Here is a 19142-nt window from a genome sequence, read left to right on the forward strand (position 1 = left end):
CAAAATGTAGAGCTGTAACAAGGGTCTCTTTCACCTCTAGTTATGCCACATTAATAAGTCAATCCGGGAACACTTTTTTATTGCAAAAAGTATCTCAATCCGAGGCTATTCGTCAGAGTAATGCTTAGTAGTACAGTGTTCAGAAAATACAAGGGCAATTGGATGCTAGACTAGAATACTTTAAAGGCATAAAATCACACAAGGTAGCTTATCAGTCAAGGGTGCGGAAGCGATAACCCATCCCTCTAGAAACTGATGGAAAGAAAATTAGAGCATGGACCATAGTTCTGGGAGCTAAGCAGCGACAACTAAGGCTCTCTACAGCCTTAGACCTTCTCTCACACCAAAGAAACAATTGCAAGTAAATAGAACGACAGAAAGTAAAATGGAACAACAAACAGGAAATGGAACAGCAAGTCTGAAATAGAACAACAGTAAATGGAACAGTAATCAAATAAACTAAGCCTCGCGAGTCAGAACTAAACTTGCTCTATTGAACCAAACTCACATTCTGCAATCAAATAGCAATCTTCTCTCTTAAAGCAAATTGGATGAAATATACTTTACTGATAAATTATGGAACAACAAGCATCAACCATATACACACACACCACACTAATATAGCAATCTGATGGTCAAAGAAGATATGACTATGTTTCCAAATAGAACAACATTACTTCCGGATTCCAACGAGTGGGATTTCACACGAATCCAATAACAGTAATATTCAGTACAAATGCTCTGTAACAGAAATAGTTGGCTTAGACTGATAACATGCAATCAACTCTGAAAGGATTCACTCATATGATACAGAGTCACTATATTAATCTCCTGAAGAAACCATTAATGGATTAGTCGGAATAGAGCATGGAATAGCATATAAAAAGTATGTCAGATTGCTGAGCAATAGAGATAAGCAAATCACGCAGAAATCAAATTATAATGATACAAAAGCAAGTGTCCTTCGGAGCCAGGCCCTTAGCTTCAAACAGTACACCGGCTTAGATTACTCCAGACGCAGAGATGAAATAAACACCAAGTCTTTTATATTAACGCATCAACAAACGTACAACAAACCAAGTCTCAGTGAGAGTCGATGATCAAAGTTTAGTCTGAAACTTAAGATTACATAAAAAAAGTCCTTTTGCTTAACAGTGTTGTTCCTTTTTATAAAAGTAACGGCGGAGGTATCTAGGTAACAAAAATAAGCAAAACAGCGATCCCTCTTGCTTAACGGTGCTGTTCCTTTTTATAAAAGTAACGGCGGAGGTATCTAGGTAACAAAAATAAGCAAAACAACGATCCCTCAGGATCAAAGATCCCGAGGGATTCGCCAAGCCATTAATCCTTTACTTTTCTTTCCCTATTCCGCCGAATTGGTAACCCTTCTTTCTTCCCTGGGTCATTCTTCTTCGATCTGTTTGATCTCGTTTGCATCCGGTTTCCTTCTAGAGGGACAACAGTTATTCCTCCTTTGTCTTTCCTTTTTGGACGCCAGCTCTCCATTTCCACCTTTTCCTGCATAGAAAAATGACAATTATCAGCGATTAAGCTTTCCATACTAATTCTCACACATTCTATTAAAATTATTTATTTCTTTAAGTTCATTATGCAGAAAGGGTTACAATTGTTACTGAAAAGTCACTAAATTGTTCGTCAAAAACATACCTTTCCAATGCTCCACAGTGGACACTATACTAGCTTGTGGAGTGTGTACACAAAACTCCTGCAACTCGGTCCCGAGAGCCCCCAATACCAACTATTGTTGTTCCTCAAACTACTGGAGGGCCTCTCTGGTCACATGCCTAACCATTTCGTCAATATCATTCAAATCCCCCTCAGTGAGGGTGATTGGGTCGAAAGAAGTCTTTTATGTCTTTGTCTTCTTTCGCGGCACTATCTACTCTCGTGGTCGCAGGCGCTTGAGTTGGGTGGATGTTGTGTGTGGGTCCACGCCACCTTGTTCTATGTCTATCTCTAGTTTGGGCGAAGGTACTTCTATCCTTCACACTATTCTACTACTATTTTCTGCTGCTCTGCCAACTTCGCAGCATCATACACTACCTCGGCCTTAGCCACTGCTTCTTCTTTCCTCCGCTTTTCCATTAGCTGCGCCATCCGAAGTTTTTTCTCTTCCTTCTTGCACTACGTGGCGAACTTCTTTATTTCCACCACGGAGCTAGCTAGAGTGTGCCACTCCGGTGGCTAAGACTCAAGGACTATGAATATCACATCATGAGTCGACAAATACAATAAATCATGTTGCGTCTTCGTAGGGTCCTTCCACCCCCTGATGAAGACATGGTGGAAATCTTCTTTGAACTCTGAAAAGATCTACAAAATTTTGTAGAATGTGGGTGATAACAGTGGCTTACGATTGATCCCCATTCGGGTATTCATCTCCATTAGTATCCAAAATATCTTTCTCTCCTTTATCCTCTGTGCATCCCTGGTCACCCACAGTGAAGCGTACTTCGCTGCCTCTAGAAGGTCCGACGCAACTGAAGGGAACTGCCTATCTTTGAGTAGCTCCCATCCAACTAGTACGATTGACAATAGGAGCCATGTGTAATGAAAGGTTTGTCGTGCTACTGTGCCTTGCGACAATTCCCAAGAAACTCGCCGCATAGGTAGTTCACCCAGTTGAACCGGAAGCCTTCTACACATTGCACCGCTAGTGCAACCATTGGTGCAAGCACCTCATCCACATGGCACTTCCACATCACCTTCCCTACCAATATTTGTTTCACGACCTTGACTGTAGGGTTGATACTGGAGATGTCATACCCTCACTTCTTCTTCTCCAACTTAAACTTCGTTTTCATTTCGTCTACAAGGGACAACTCGCCACCTTTTCCCTCTAAAATGTTTGTTGGATCCTCCCCTGAGCAAGGTAGCCGTGTAATCCGGTGAATTAGATGGTCCATGATGGGGATGGGCTCCTCTAGCCACAAGCACCCATCATGCACCAAGTAGAGCAATTGCCTGATGACGAAAATGGTCACTAGGGTGTGGTGGTAATGTTTCACCTAGAGTAAGTTCAATAATCATGTTTTCTAGACACCTCTGAGCCATTTGCAAGCTCCGATTCAATCATTCTAGCCATCGCATCCATCTTCTGGTGCATTAGCTTCACATTCACTAAATGCGGGAACTTCTCGTGGTCTGCGAGGTCCCAATCTTAAAATTTCAACATGGGAACCCATCCCAAGTGTGCTCCGTTAAAAATAATATCATCTGGGAGTAGCGGAGTTTGCAGAGAGCTCTTTCTCTCATCTATATCCTTCGGCACCTTGGCTTTACCATTGCGCAGAGGCACATATTCAGGTAACCAAGTAATAGGGTCTGCACCCTCCGTTTCAACTTCCATCTCTACATCCTCGCCCTCCTCATCCACCAAGATTTCTTCAAACTCTTCGTTGGCCTCCAGATTAATAGCCTTCCCCTTTTCCTGCAAGGTGAGCTTGGTCCTCTGTGGATTTCTTGGGGAGATGCACACTGGGATCATGGCCTGCTTATCCTTCTTGGGTCTCAGTGTTCGTGGTGATTTAGGGACCTCAATGATTATTCTGACACTCTCTAGGGCTTCCACTTCCACAATTTCCTACGCAACTTCCTTGGCTGTCACTACTCCTATGTCCATGGCTTCTTCGGGTGCTGACATAGTGCTACTCCATAGTTCTTTCAATGTCTCTAGTAGTTTCTCAAACAACGAATTCGCTTTCAGAGTCTCGAATAAGTCTCAGTTCATGAATACTCGAGTGCACAACAACTCAGTTCTCAAATTTCCAAGTGTTGTTTGCTGGACAACCACTTGTAATTTATAGTGCCTTTTGAATTTGAATTCAACCATTTCCCCCACATTCAGTCCATTAATGCTATATTGGCAGAAAATTTCAAGAATCTAGCCCATAAAGTTCGCCTTAAATGCCTGTTACCCACTCCATTTGGCTTCAAAGCAAGCATCAAATCGTGAATAGTGACTTTAACGGTCACTTTTCAGTAGACCTTTGTGCCCCCACAACTATCTTCACACTATTGCAGACCCTGTGACACTTCATTACTACGCGCAGTCCTAACATCGCGTAGCTCTCGGGCAGTGTAGTTTATAGTCCCACGCCTCCTTTCAACTACCTAGAGCATTAACATTGTGCTACTTCCATATAGTCACATCACCGGATCACCGGTGTATGGCTTCAAGTGACTGCCAATCACCTTTCCTGGGAAGGGTTCTCCATTTAACTTGACCAGTTGTACTGCACCTCTGTTGGTAATCTCCTTAATAATATATAGCCCTAACCAATGCATCTTGAACTTCCCTGGGAATTTATCAAACTTATTATCATACAACAACACCAGATCATTTACCTTGAATTTGCATAGCTTGATGTGTCAGTTGTGCCATGATTTTTCATGATGTTTTTGACCTGTTGGTGAAATCCAGCCAAAAATCGATCTTCTTCGAGCTCATCTAGCTATGTGAGCCTCTCCTCCAGGGCTCTGTGGTCCATCATACCTGTGAGCACTGCTATGCATAGACTAGACATGATGTATTCCATAGGCATTACAGCTTCCACTCCATAGACAAGCCTAAAAGTTGTCCGTCCTGTAAGTTTCTTGCATGTCATTCAATAAGCCCATAACACTACAGGTATGCATAGCTCCCAATCACCTCATTGCACATTGCATACCTTGGTCAGCATGTTTCCAAGAACTTTGTTGAATGCCTCCAATGTCTCGTTATCCTATGGGGGATAAGGTGTGCTCCTTTCATTATACACCTGAAATTCCTTGGTTAGTGTGCTGATCGTCTCATTCAGGAAGTGTGTATCGTGATCACTCGTTAAGATCTTTGGACACCCAAATCACATCAGTACATGTTCAAATAGAAACTTAGCGGTGGTCACACCTGTGCAATCCTTCACCGTCTGTGCATCTACCCAATGGGTCAAGTACTCCGTTGCAGTGATAATATACCTCGCGCTTATCTTTCCTTGAGGTTTAATGGGTCCTACAAAATATACTAACTATTTTTCAAAAGGTTGCAATGCCATTTGTGGATTCAAAGGCATTTCATCCCTCCATGATGGCCTGCCTGTTCTTGACATACATCACATGCCTTGCAATATGCTTTTGAATCCTAATGAAGGGTTGGCCACCACAACCCTATGCATAGAATCTTCTGTGCAGTTGCTCTTCCTGCATAATGTCCTCCCGTGGCACCCTCATGAGCATTCGTGAGGTTGTTGGTTCGTTCAAACTCATGTACATACCTTCGTCGTATTTCATCATTCCCCATCTTGTATATATGCCTAGCAATGATAGAGAAGTCTGCCACGCACACCACTAATTCCTTCTTTTGTTCGATAGAGTATCCTTCGAGAGAAGTTCCAGATGTTATAAAGTGTATTATATCTTCGAAATGTCTATCTGCTATGTGCATAGGAAAGAGTTGCATGTTAGGTAATCCTCCCTCCAAACTAGTAGCTTCCTCCCCTGTCTCGATGTGCGACAGATGATCTGGTCCTGTGTTCAATCATCTAGGCTTCACAAAAACTTCAAAAGTGTACTCTTGGAACAATAAAATCCATCTGCAAATTCGCACGCCCCCCCCCCCCCCCCCAACACATGCTTATTGACCAGGTATTATAGCGCGGAGTATAGGTGCACCTGCTCAGGTTGGGGCTTTACTTCATAGACTTGCATCCATGTGTGTGAATCATTATACCTGGGTTACTTGTCTGTCAATTGCATCTTAGGCTTCCCAAATCGTGTTTGCATCATTCTCCTATACTCGCGCCAATCATCAAAGCTTCCTTTATGCATACCCCACCATCTTGTAGGCGTAGCATGCTGCACCCAGTCTAAGGCCTGGAAGTGTTGCTTTTGTAGCACCTCCCTTTCAAATGCATCCAAGAAGGTATCTACCTCACTTAGACCATTATGAGTAGGAAAAGTTCTTTCTTCTGACGACACACAACGTAGCAACTGGGTCATCATATTGAAATTTAGTGTAGTTTCCTCGTGTAACCGATTCTGCTAGCGTTCTACTTCATTATCAGAATCTGAAGTGCAAGAACTCTCGTGCTCCCATGTAATCAATCCATCCATGGTGTGATTCACCTAGTATTAGTCTCACGCTATTATCTTGTAGATGTAGTCCATATCATCATCACTCTCATAGTCACAGACAGTTTCCGTATAGCACGATCCTTCAGTAGGATCCAGAGGTATTATTACGTGCAGTGATTTCTTTTCAAAGATCATCTTTTTCTTCTTCAGATTAATTACCCCGTTCATATCAGTGGCCCAATCAATTCCTAAGAGCGTAGGGTAGGGATTGTTTTCATCAACAATCTCTATCACTTCAAAATCTTCCAGCGTGCTCACTCCCTCAATATCCATAGTTATTTCCTACAATCGCCCCATGGGTATGATTTTCTGTTGGTTCACCATTCTCAGTGGAATCGTAGACCATTAAAACGCGGGTCTTCCCATTCAATCCCTTGTCTGTTTCGATAAAACATTTGCATCTAATCCCAAATCCATGATGAATTGCTCCATTTCCTATTCTTCGTTCTATGTGGTGAGTATCATTTCACACCCCATCCTTGTTTTATGTTTTCTGATCTTTCGAACTATGTGTAGTTCACCTGGCGCAGTCCCAGCACATCTGTTGATGAGTTCCTGTAACCCTTTCACAGCCTTAATGTCACACAGTAACTTCATACAAGTTTCCATGAAGGTTGTGAGCACAGAGTGGTCCATCTATGGCTCAGGCTTATCTTTTCTTCCTGACATGGAGGCCTTAGCGAAGCTCTTCTTAGCTTCCATGAAGGTTTCTCGAGCGCACTCCCAATCAAACTCAACTTCTTTCGTCAGGGCTTTGCGAACCTAGATGTTGTCTTTTGGTTGTTTCCCTTTGTCATCTCCCATCGCGATTCCACTTCGGAGCACAATATTTACATTCAGATCTTCCTCGCACAAGTCAGACCTCATCGTCTACAGGTTCTGAGTCGAGGGAGGTGGTATCGCTCGTTTGTCACGTATCCTAGATATCAGCGCAGGAGAATATTTTGTCTCATGATCAAACAACGTGCAATACTTTCACGACATATGCATTGGATTAGTGAAATCGTGGGCATAGTGTCCTAGCCCTCTGCAATTGTAGCAAATCAACTATCTGCGACCTCTACCGGGTCCTCTTCCTCGACCTCGTCCGCGCCCCTTAAATCCTATCTGTGCCATCCCTGCATTCTGGTCAAGGGGTCGCGTTTTGGCCTCAACCCTATAGGCAAGAGTTCTATCCATCATTAATTCATAGCTCTTACAAGTACGCTCGTCATGTCCCACCGACGTACAAAAGTTACAGAACAATTGTTGCGGAGCTTGCGTATACTTCTGTAACAAGTGGCAGTTATCCATGGCATGCTTTCTGGCTACTTGACAGATAGCACACCAAAAAGCAGGAACCATGCTAGGTCCTGCTTGAGATTTCACCCTTAGAAGCATCGATCCTCCTCCTACAAGGTAATTTGTAAAGACCAGACGGTGGTCTTTTTCATGACCCTGACTCTTGCATTTCAAGCACCATACTTCTTCACGCACTTTTAGTTGAACCGTCATGTCCTGCTTCAAGCTTTGCATCTCAAGGCACAGATTCTTCAGCTATGCATGGATCTGCTAGACTCCCAGATTAGGATCTTGCATCAGGGTCTCATGTAGTCTCATAGAAATCTCTAAGGCCTCTGCCTAAGTTGTTATCTTCTACTACGACAACGCACTCCTTAGGTGTGGTAGTAGCGAAGCTACAAACCACTCGCGATGTTTTCCATCTGTCAGATTCATATTGGCTTCACGAATCATACATTTCAGCCTTTGATCTAGTTCCAAAGGTGTCTCACCTGGTAGCATCATGATTTATTTGAATCCAATAATCAACTGCACTACATATTTAGGCCCACTAAATTCCCTATTTAGTGCTGCTTCGATGTCTGCTACTCTCGTATTTGGGTTATCGTTGGAGTACTTAATATATGAGGTTAGCACACGATCCTGTAGTGTGTTAACCAATGTTTCTTTCTTTATATGGTCATCTCTAACACCTTGAGATTCCAATATAGCCTTCACTACGAACCAGAATTGTTCTAGATCCTCATTTCCCAAGACTTTGAACAAAGGTAACTTCACTGTGTTCACCATAGTGAATCATGGTGGTGGTGGAGGTGGTACGGGTGAAGATGGAGGTGATGGCAATGAAGCTGGTAGTGGTGAAGGGGCCATTTTCTGGACCCTTATTTCCTTCATTCCTGTAAATTCTTCGGCTTCAAGTAGACCCGAACATCAATGTAACTACATAACCTGCTTTTCGCACAACAACATTTTAATCCAAGTATTCAAATATTTTACGTACGTATCTCGTGGTCCTTGGAGGAAGCGTCGTTCTACCTCACTATAGCTGACTAAGGTGTCGACTACGAACTCATTAACAAATCCTCCTATAATGTGATCAAGACAATGATCGACGATGTGTGCGCTCTTATCCTATGATGCTTCCAACCTTTTCACTAGATCAGGGGTCCACACAATAGGACCGTCACGTTTCCACCTTCCTTGGCTATCTGCTAGCTTTGTGATACACTTGTATAGCTCAGTAGGGAAGGACGTGAAAAACATTTTGTGGATCTCCGTATACAGGTAGCTATCTAACCATTGTTCTTTTGAGAGTCGCTGGTTTCTGTTTTCCTACACTCTGAATCCATGAATTTTTCTGTCCAACCAGCCTTCAATTTCTTTCTTAGTTGGACTCCAATGATATGACATCACACATCCCTTATGTAGATTCTGGTCTTGGCAATGGAACCACTTGTTGGCTTGAAGGGGCCTTACCCTGGTTTAGCGTTAGTTAGCCAAACAAATCCCTATATTACTAGCCCTTTTAGCATCAGCCCATAGAGCAAGGACTGAAGTCTCACTTGATGTAGTATAGGGGGATGCTCGAAACAAGTTTCTACACCCTTGAGATGGTATGATGTCGGTTTATTCCAACTATTCCTACCTTGATGTAGCTAGCTTCACACTCTGCTTTATCATTCAGTACCTTCGTGAAGTGGTGCAATCCGCTTTTGTCCAACCCTAACCAGGGGGTGCAATCCATTCACACTACTAGAGCAGTGATCTTCTCTGTCTCTCAAATTAGGTTAGGTATCTTACTTATCTTATTAATAGATCTTAGTTAGCTTCGCAGAAACATATGTTCTTACTAGTGTTCACTTAACCAATACATTTATACACATTCGCACATCATATAAACATTAGAAGTGAAATTCATACCCAATATAACCAATGCATAAACAAGAAATAAAGATGCAAAAATGATAGAATACTTCTCTTTATTAATACTTCCAAATTGTTATAGACTTTACTTTCCCTTCACACTCAGCTACAGGGGTCCACGCATTCAGCTGTGGACTTCTAGGCCTCCATCTACTCAGCTACAGAGCCTTTTCCTACGCTACTACCCAAGACTTAGACTTACACTTCAGAGTTATCTCGCATACATTTTCATTGATTCTTCCTTCGATATTAGATGCCTAGATGCCTTTGACTACTAAGAGCTTTGCTCTATTTATACAATCCCATGGTCCGCGGACCATGGGTAGATCTTTTACAACTGACATTACATTATCTAAATAAGGGCTGACAAACCTACGATTCTTTAACAACTACATGCTCTGCGCCCACAAAATGTGGAGTCTTTACATTGGAATTACCAAATCGGACCAAAATCTAGGCTCTAAGCCCCAAAACTACCCTTGGGGGATCCCACACCCAACAAACAGTGAATCAGAATTTCAGGTATTTGTGTGTTACTAGTGATTATGGTCTTTGCTACCAAGGAAGACCAATATTAAACATAGTTTGGGACATCTGTGGCTTTGATGATGAAAGTTGGGTTGTAGTTCTAGATCAGAGAAGATATACAAGTGGGTATGTGTTCAGCCTATTTGGAGGAGCATTTAGTTGGATGAGTAAGAGACAATATGTAGTGGCACTTTCAAATATAGAGGTTGAATACATGGCAGCCACTCATGCAAGCAAGGAAGATGTTTGGTTGTAGATATTATGTTCAAGTATCAGGTTGGTACATAGAGCTATAAGGATAGATTGTGATAACCAAGTGCGATAATATTGGAAAACAAAAATTATTATCATTCAAAGAAAAAGCACATTGATATTCAATATCACTTTGTGAGGGATATAGTTGAAGATAAAAAGGTGTTGTTGGTAAAGGTGGACACTCTAAAGAATGTTATAGATCCATTGAAAAATTCTGCGAGCATTGAGAATTTTCTTGGTGTAGAGAAAAAATGGGTATTGTGTAGCCCTGGACCAATGAATAAGCTCTCATGTGACCCTCGGTGTGGAAATAAAACAACAAGTGGGAGAATGTTGGGTGTGTGTTATATTCTTTCCACATATCATGGGGTCTGGGGCACTGTCCTCAAAGAAATTTTATTTTATGTGGACCTAATAATAGTTGGGTAGACCCAAGGATGCAAAATTGACCCAAAGATGGTGGGTGGACCTACCCATGATTTTGCACATGGTTTTCATGCATAGTTTTTTGGGCACAATGGTTTTTTCCCCATGTTATTTGTAGATCTGGTCAAGGGAACTACAGTTATGTTCTAATTTAGGGTTATTTTATTGGGTTTATGAATTCCTCAACATGTATATATTTATTGTAAAATTGAAAGGAATATAATGACGAGTTAATCTGGTATTAGGTATTATGGGATCCACGAGAAAATATTTGTGTATGTTTGTTTTATGTTTTAGGAATTTGTTTGTAGGTAATTTATGTGTGAGGTTAAAACCTGTAATAAAATCCTATGATTCAAATTTCAATAAATTTGTTGAATATATCCATAGTTGAAAGAGATAAATATTGGCAGAGAGAGATGAACCATAAAAATTAAAGAAATATGCCTTTGCAAGAGCTAAGATTTTTCAAAATAATTTAAAAGACAAAAACACGAAAGCTCTTTGAAATACTTTTCATAGAAGGAAGAAATAGAGAACAAGATTAAGAAATTATAGGAAGAAATTCAGGAGGAATTTTTGTTTAGTTCCTTAATAGATTCAAGACATGTTGCTCTTAAAAGCCATATTAGATAAGTTAGTATCATTATTGTTTTAGGAAGACATCCACTTTTGGATTTCTTCATTGTTCCATCCAACAAGGCTTTCGATTTTGAATGGATTTAGATTTGTCCTTCTTTTTCAATGGATTTGGATTTCTTTCAAGAGTATCGGGAGGAAGTAAGAAATCAACTCCTGAATGCAGTGGGAGGAATCCATATTTTAAAATTTCTAACCTAAATGATTATATTAATTGCTAAAAGGAGGGAACTATTTTAGTGATCATTTCACTATAAGTTCATTGTTATTTAAAAATAATGGACTAGTAATTACAACTTAACCATGCATCTCCACTCATTTTCTTGTGAATATAAAACTCTACATCACATTGTTTTTCTTTTCCCTTGGATTTACCTAAGGATAATCAGCTGATTGTTTGGGCCAAAGTTTGTCACATATTGAATTTTGAGGTTCTCTGTCCTAGACCAACAATTAGTTTTTGAGGCTGAAAAGTCCCCAAAGAAAGAATGGGATTCTTCACTTCATTCTTGCATCTAAAATGCCAAAGAGTGATTCATGGTAATAAAAATTGCTTTCATTTTCTGAATTTTAGTAGCAACTAGAGAGTGATTGGAATTGCATCTCTTTTGTGCTTTTGCCTCCATATTGTCATTTGAGTTTCATAGTTTGTATTTTATTTAAACAAAATTCATTTCCTATTTTAATAGATTTAAACTTTGATTAAATAGAGTTTATTTTATGGAATTTAGTAAAAATAAGGTTTGATTCGTTCTCCACATTTCACTAGTTTCAATCCCACTTCTTCACCCCTGTGAGCATCACCCGATGCAATGAGTGCTAAGTGAACTATTCAAAAATCATGAGAAATTAGTCAGTTACGACTACCTCTCATGGAAATGGTCATACGTTTGAATGACTTACTTAACGCAGTTGAATCCCAAAAATGATATCTAATATAATGCACTGCGTAAATCCCCCACACTTAAATTCAAAAAGAGTCAAGGGATCTCTACTTGAATGGTTCATGAGGCACAATACTTGCTAAGGTTTTGCAAATGGGGTAGCAAGCTAAGTGGGCTTGATTGTGGGGAAAAACTCCACAGTTAAGCGCGCTTGAGCCAGAGGAGTTCTGGGATGTGTGACCTCCTGGGAAGTCCTGGTTACCGGGTGCAAGCCCCGGAAGTGATGATTGATGCTATGTGATTCGTTCTCCACATTTCACTAGTTTCAATCCCACTTCTTCACCCCTGTGAGCATCACCCGATGCAATGAGTGCTAAGTGAACTATTCAAAAATCATGAGAAATTAGTCAGTTACGACTACCTCTCATGGAAATGGTCATACGTTTGAATCACTTACTTAACGCAGTTGAATCCCAAAAATGATATCTAATATAATGCACTGCGTAAATCCCCCACACTTAAAAGGTTTAATCTTTGTAATTATTGGTGCAAAACCAACCATTATGAAAATATGTGCTTTAAATAGAGATGTGATCTTGCTAGAGTAAGCAACAAATCCTTATTTTAACAACATGTTTCTATTTATTCATATTATGTTCAACCAAGTAAATATTCTTCTCTAGAATGGATTATCTTTGGTATCAATTCATCCTTTTCTTATTATGACACTCAAAAGCACACATCACAAAAAACCACACATCACAAAAAATATATATCGATGACGGGAAACCACATTCATTACTAGACTTTGGTAATTATATTAGAATATTTTTTTCATGTTTAAGGAATTTCCATCAATTTATTTATTATTTTTTATGCATGTTAAAATGTTATATGTTTGAAGCATGATCATATATCTATGCTCTTAAAGATATCAAACATAACTTCAAAATCATTTTCTTAAGTCCTGTTGATCATGATTCTACTTTATATATGTTTATTAGTTTCCCCTCAACATAATATGGTTATCCATACTTTCAGTTAATACAAAGATTGATATTTTTAATGTAAATACTAACAATGATCTCCTTTCTAATGCACCAAGTTTTCTTCAGGAAATATTTTTAGGTCTTCCCCAACAATACATTAAATTTAGATGTTTTGGGTAAGATTCTCCCATAATAGCATATTCTATTTATAGGTGTATGTCGAATATTTACAGGGTACCTAAATTCCATTTAGTTTTAAATTTATTTTTATTTGTACAAGCAATTTATTGTGTCTTGGATGCTTCCTGTTCTGAGTATGTATCTTATGGTAAGTAACTATGGCATAAATTGATACCTGTATTTTAACATAGTTAGTAATAACCACCTGTGTTTAACTTTGTGCTAATACAAAAAAATACAAATTGTATACTATATCCTTCATTCCTATAATGGGGTTTACTCCCACCTGTGAAACTACAACTCTCGGTATTATGATACACTTATTTGGTCAATTTATTATTATGTTATAGCATCACATACACAGTTTACTTTAGACATTGTATGTTGTTTGGCATGAATTATAATAATAACTTGATTTGTTCAATACATACTAATAATTCACCTCCCTTGTATTGGGATTTTAATTGAATAAATGAATATAACCTCCTAAAATTTATCTTGTGCATATACATATTTCTATGTGCTTGAATGTATAACATATTTTCTCCACCCTTAGGTTATTTTTTGTTCTTGTTACAAATAAACATTTGCAATTTTGCAATAAATATTTAGTTTCTGTATGTGCTTATGTCTAGTTTGATTCTCCACATTGCATGTAGCCATGCATGTCTCATAATTCATGTCACTACAAGTAGATAATTTTTACTACACTTAAAATGATGTTTCCAACAATTATTCCTAGGTTGTTATAATTATGTTTATAGGTAGCCTATGTTCTACCTCTCCCATAACCTGCATGTTGTCACATTTGTTATCATATGTTCTCAGTGTTTAGTGAAAAAATTCTGACAACTAGTTGACTACCTTCTCACTAGTTAGAGCATCAGGTCCTCTAAACACAACAATTGCAGTTATTTGGTTAATATTGATTCCATTATTTAATATTTGTCTGAATAATCACATTCAACGTAACATTTTCCATAATTAAGTATTAGAAAACATTAACAATTAATCCCAACTACTTTAACAATGAGGAAATTTTCATAGGTATGCAATCATTCACTAAAATCAAAACAATTCCCAATTCAAAAGGACAGTTAGAGCAGAATAAAAGGTATACATGTAGCCTTCATTCTTTAATATAGTTAGAAATGGGAAAGAAACTAAGGTGTAGCAAAAAAAAACATTGTGACCTTTCCAAGTGAAGAGCAAAATCCTCTTCTTTCTTTTGACCCCATCCTACAACTTGCTCATCTAGTATAGCCTTCACTTCTGCAAATGTGTCTTCATTGAAAGAAATTCTTTGGAAACAAGCCCTTCTCATTATTACATCCATTTTGCTTTGGAATCAGGCCTCTCTATCCTTGGGTGTCCCTCGAATGCAATTATGTTCTCTATCTTGTATCCAACATCACTTTCATATTGTTGTCTTTGTTTACTATCCCTGGGCAGAAAAGTATCTAATGCATCAAAGGGGATTCACAGACAGTTGAAAGCATTTTTCAACCTTTAGACTAAGCTAGTTGAATTCATATTGGAATACTCATCAAACAACATTCATGATTGTGGGCTCAAAGCTCCTAATGGTTCTTCTCGTTGCCAGGATGAACATGAATAAGAGCTTTGTTGATCTCATGTTTCATCATGTATGTAGTGAAATATAAATTGAGAATTTATGAGAAGACCTTCACCTTCTCTTAAATCCAATATTGTTGGATGAAGCTTATCCAACATCAAGAATTCTTCATTAGTGTCTGGAAGGATGACCCTTAATGCCAAGAGAATGTTTCTTGATTGGAAAAATTTGGATAGCCTGATGCCTAATTCCTTCCAAGGCATATTAAGCAATGGAGGAACTAGAGGTCTAGCACAAGAAACTGTCAATATAATGTATGGAGGCCCTTACGGTATTTTGGACAAACTATCAATTAATGTAGGCCATTTCATGCAATGGGAAATATTGAAGTCTAGAATATGAAATACTGAATACCCTTCCACTACCCCTACAATGACACCATTGGATGAAGAGAATCTAAATCTGTGCCATGGAGTAAGGTCTACAAACCATACAAGCTCAATGACTGAAAGTCTCTTGGTATCATTGACATGGGATTTTCTATTTTAGGAGCCATGTCCTTGAGCATATTTGAGTTATTGATTCTTACAAATCTTGAAATAAGTGCTCTGATAAAACAAGAAGTTACCCTCTAGTTAGGGTATCCTTCAAAAAATGTTATATTGTTCAAAACCCAAATTATTTGCTATGATAATGTAACATCATTGTTTTGTAGGGAACTTCAATAGTGTAGTAGTAAATATTCCATGCAGCTAGCATTGTGGAAGACTCTTATTGTTAATTTTAGGTATGTTCTATCCTAGAGAAATTTATTTAAATTTTCCCAGTTAGAAATCACATAAGCATTAAAGTAAACTACAAATAGAACATAAATATAAATCGCAGAAGACAAGCCAAGGCAAGAGGACACAACATGTGGCGCCAGCCAGGGACAAACCCCAATGTGGGGAAACCCTTGATCAATTCTTCTTTTATGTTCTTCAAAATTCAGTAGAGAAAGTGAGAGAGATAGTACATTTACAATAGAATTCAATATCTTGACTTTTGATATCGCATGAGATTGGTTGAAGACATATTGCTTCAACTGATTTTCTAAGGTGACTCCTTCATCTATCAGAGTGTTGCCTTTCGTCCATTTGCTGCACATAACTATGTGACACCATGTTGTACTGTCACATGTGTCAAACCTTGATGACTGAGCTACTCCTGCTCTCATCATCATGTTACTCATTATTTATCATGCCCATCATGCTGCATCATACATCATAATGCTATCTCATATATCAACATGCTGTCTCATCCATCATCATGCCTCTCATTATGCTAACATGCCCATAATGCTACATCATACATCATCATGCTGTCTCATATCAACATGTTGTCTCATTCATCATCATGCTAACTCATACATCAACATGTTGTCTCATCCATCATCATGCTGCTCATTATAGAGATGGTTTCTACATATTCTTCAAGCCTTGCAACTGTACCTACTGTAGATTATGTAGCATCATGATATTAGACCATTCATTCTTGCCATCCTTTATTATGACTAAGATCACTATGTTGTGCATTTTTGTGGGATCACTGGAATCCTTCTGATCATAATTATGACGGGACTATGACTGTAGGTCGAGACAAAGAGTGTCACTTCAAGACTCTTGTCTTCGCAAGTATGCCAGAGAATGTTATGTCTCCATGACAACATATCTTCATGAATGTGTATAAGGTGTCTCCATGATAGTATATAGATGACTCCATGATCCACATATAAATGTTTCCATGGCCGCGTATGAGTTTCCATCCATGACTGCATATAAATGAGTCTTTATTGCTGCATATAAAGATTCATTGACAATGTTGTGTTTGACTGCGACTCTTCTACTGCAGCTTCATCAAATCTCCTTCAGGTATGCTGATAGCCCAGAACGTATGACTGTGTTTGATTGTGGCTACACCTCCTCACTACTGTGGCTTCTCTTCTTCGTGACTGCAGCTCCACGCCTTACCTACGACTTCACCTCCTTGTGACTGCAAATATGACTGCGACTGTTCCATATGACAGACACTGCGTGTAGGGAGTTTCTCTGTCCTACGTATATCCAGAACAACATATAACATTCACAATGACTAGTGTATAAAGACAACGCATAAGTCTTCTACGTATACGTCTCCATTATGAACAGTGTATAAGTCTCCATCACGATCTGTGTATATGGGAGCCCCCTTGACTACGTAGATTAGGGCTTGCGTATAAGACTTCTGGATAGTGTATTAGGGCCTGTGTGTTGTGTAGATCATCCTCATACGCCTGCGGTTTCTTGCGGTTAGGGCATCACCCTTTGGCTAGCATGTCTTCATTGTGTCTCTCCTTCACCAAAACCCAAAGACGTGGAGAGGAGGAGATCACATATTAAGAGGATGTGTGTATCAAATGATTTCAAGTCCTCTATATTTATACGAAAACGTAGATGATGAATAGACACGATTATTGGGCTTCTGAGCCTACATAGGATGCTGGCTGACTTGACAATATGTCTTATAATACAAATAAATTCATAACTCCATGAATACTTATCGAAATCAGATGATCTTTAGATCAATCCTACACCTCTCGATCAGAGGGATCCAATAAAAATATCATCTACCATAAATAAGATGACCCACATTGAGTTTCACCCTATTTTCCAATTTAACACTCCCTCTCAACTAGGGAGAACTCCATCTACTCATCCATATGTCTGACTGTACTATCTCTGCCATCAAAGCTCTGCTCAGCTCTGTTGGCTCTATTGGGCTCTGCTGGCTCTACTCAGCTCTACTAGCTCTGCTCTTCTCTGCTCTGCTCTGCTCAACTCTGCTCAACTCTACTAGCTCTGCTAGCTCTGCTTTGCTCTGCTAAACCATGAAGAAGGAGAATTGATTGATAATGTTTCATACCATTCTCCACTAACCCGAAGTCAATCTCAGAGTGTGTACCACTAGTCCCAGACCAGTCCTCAACCGACCCGAAGTTAGTGTCATAGTGGGTACAACTCCAACCACTGGTCCCAGACTAGTATCATTGATCCCAGATCAATGAATGTCATCCTAGCATAGGGTGTATCGTAGATAGAACGATGCATCCATCGATACTACTATGGTCCCTATCCTCATTTCCCTGCTTATTGATCAGATGAGAGGTACTTCCCATGAGTCTTGGACTACATGGGTAGGATACCTTGACAGGAGAACTAATCAATCCTATCCATAGGAGAGTGAATCATCCTATCCCACAAGAGAGTGAATCATCTTTTCCACAATCACCATGGAGAACAGATCATCCAAGCCTCACAAGAGAATTAATCATCTTGCTACACAATTGTCATGGAGAACACATCATCTAGACCTCACAGGAGAACTAATCATCCTGCTACACAAGAGAGTGAATCATATTTTCCACGGGAGAGTGAATCATCTTGTCCAGGGCACACCACCATGGGAGGGTGAGTCACCCTGTGGTCGTATTTTTCTCTACTAAGAAACATAAGCCCTCAGAGCTCCCAGAGCTCAATGTATACAACATGCAGGACCCCTGTACAAGGGTCTCTTCATGACTCCAAGTAATTCAGGAAAATCATAGATTTGATCTTTCCTCGGGGCTTAGACAAAGTGTAGCAACCTATACATCATCTCATAGTGATGGAGCTTCCTTGCTCATAGACTTACCATATCCCAAATAAGGTAGTCATCTGATGTCTATCTGCTAGAGCAATCATTGAATATAGGATTCCTCAATAATCGAATCCCACCTCTGGTTGTCACAAAGAATCACAGTGGTATTCATCATGTGTACAAACAGTTCACTTAATAGCTTCCCCAACCAAGCAGCTTCATACGAGATCATACTCGTAGATATGTATCCATTCTCGGTGGTGCTTATAACAACTGACTTCTGCTTCCTGCTCATCCATGATATGGAAGAAGAATCCAAAGAGAAACAACACTAAGAAGTGCTCCAGTGATCCTCCACACTGCCTGCCCAATCAACATTCAAATAATCCTACAGTTTCATATTTCCGGCAATGTATCTCCATTAATGAGAGATTGTGCCCTGAAGTCATCTCAGAAGATTGTTGGCACCAATCTAGTGAGGCTCAACCAAATATGAGCTCCCCGTGCTAACTGCAAAACATATGTCGGGACGGAAGTTCACCAAGAACTTTCCCAAATCTGGTCCGACGTCACTACCATATAACTTCTAAAAGTTAAGATCCTTGAGTTAGTCACAGGCTTGCAGTTTATCATTTCACATCCGGAATCCAACTCCCTCTTACTTCTACAAGTGAG

At 39.5% G+C, this 19142-nt stretch overlaps 1 pseudogene; it reads right to left on the reverse strand.

The window, feature by feature from the left end:
- Positions 1 to 1341: 1341 nt before the first annotated feature.
- The window catches only part of LOC149261094 (scarecrow-like protein 32 pseudogene), a 60025-nt pseudogene continuing 42224 nt past the window's right edge, over positions 1342 to 19142 (reverse strand).

The sequence above is a fragment of the Pinus tabuliformis genome, chromosome 6 (assembly GCF_031772625.1).
Source record: "Pinus tabuliformis cultivar Carrire ecotype Pingquan chromosome 6, CPIR1, whole genome shotgun sequence".
Lineage (NCBI taxonomy): Eukaryota > Viridiplantae > Streptophyta > Pinopsida > Pinales > Pinaceae > Pinus > Pinus tabuliformis.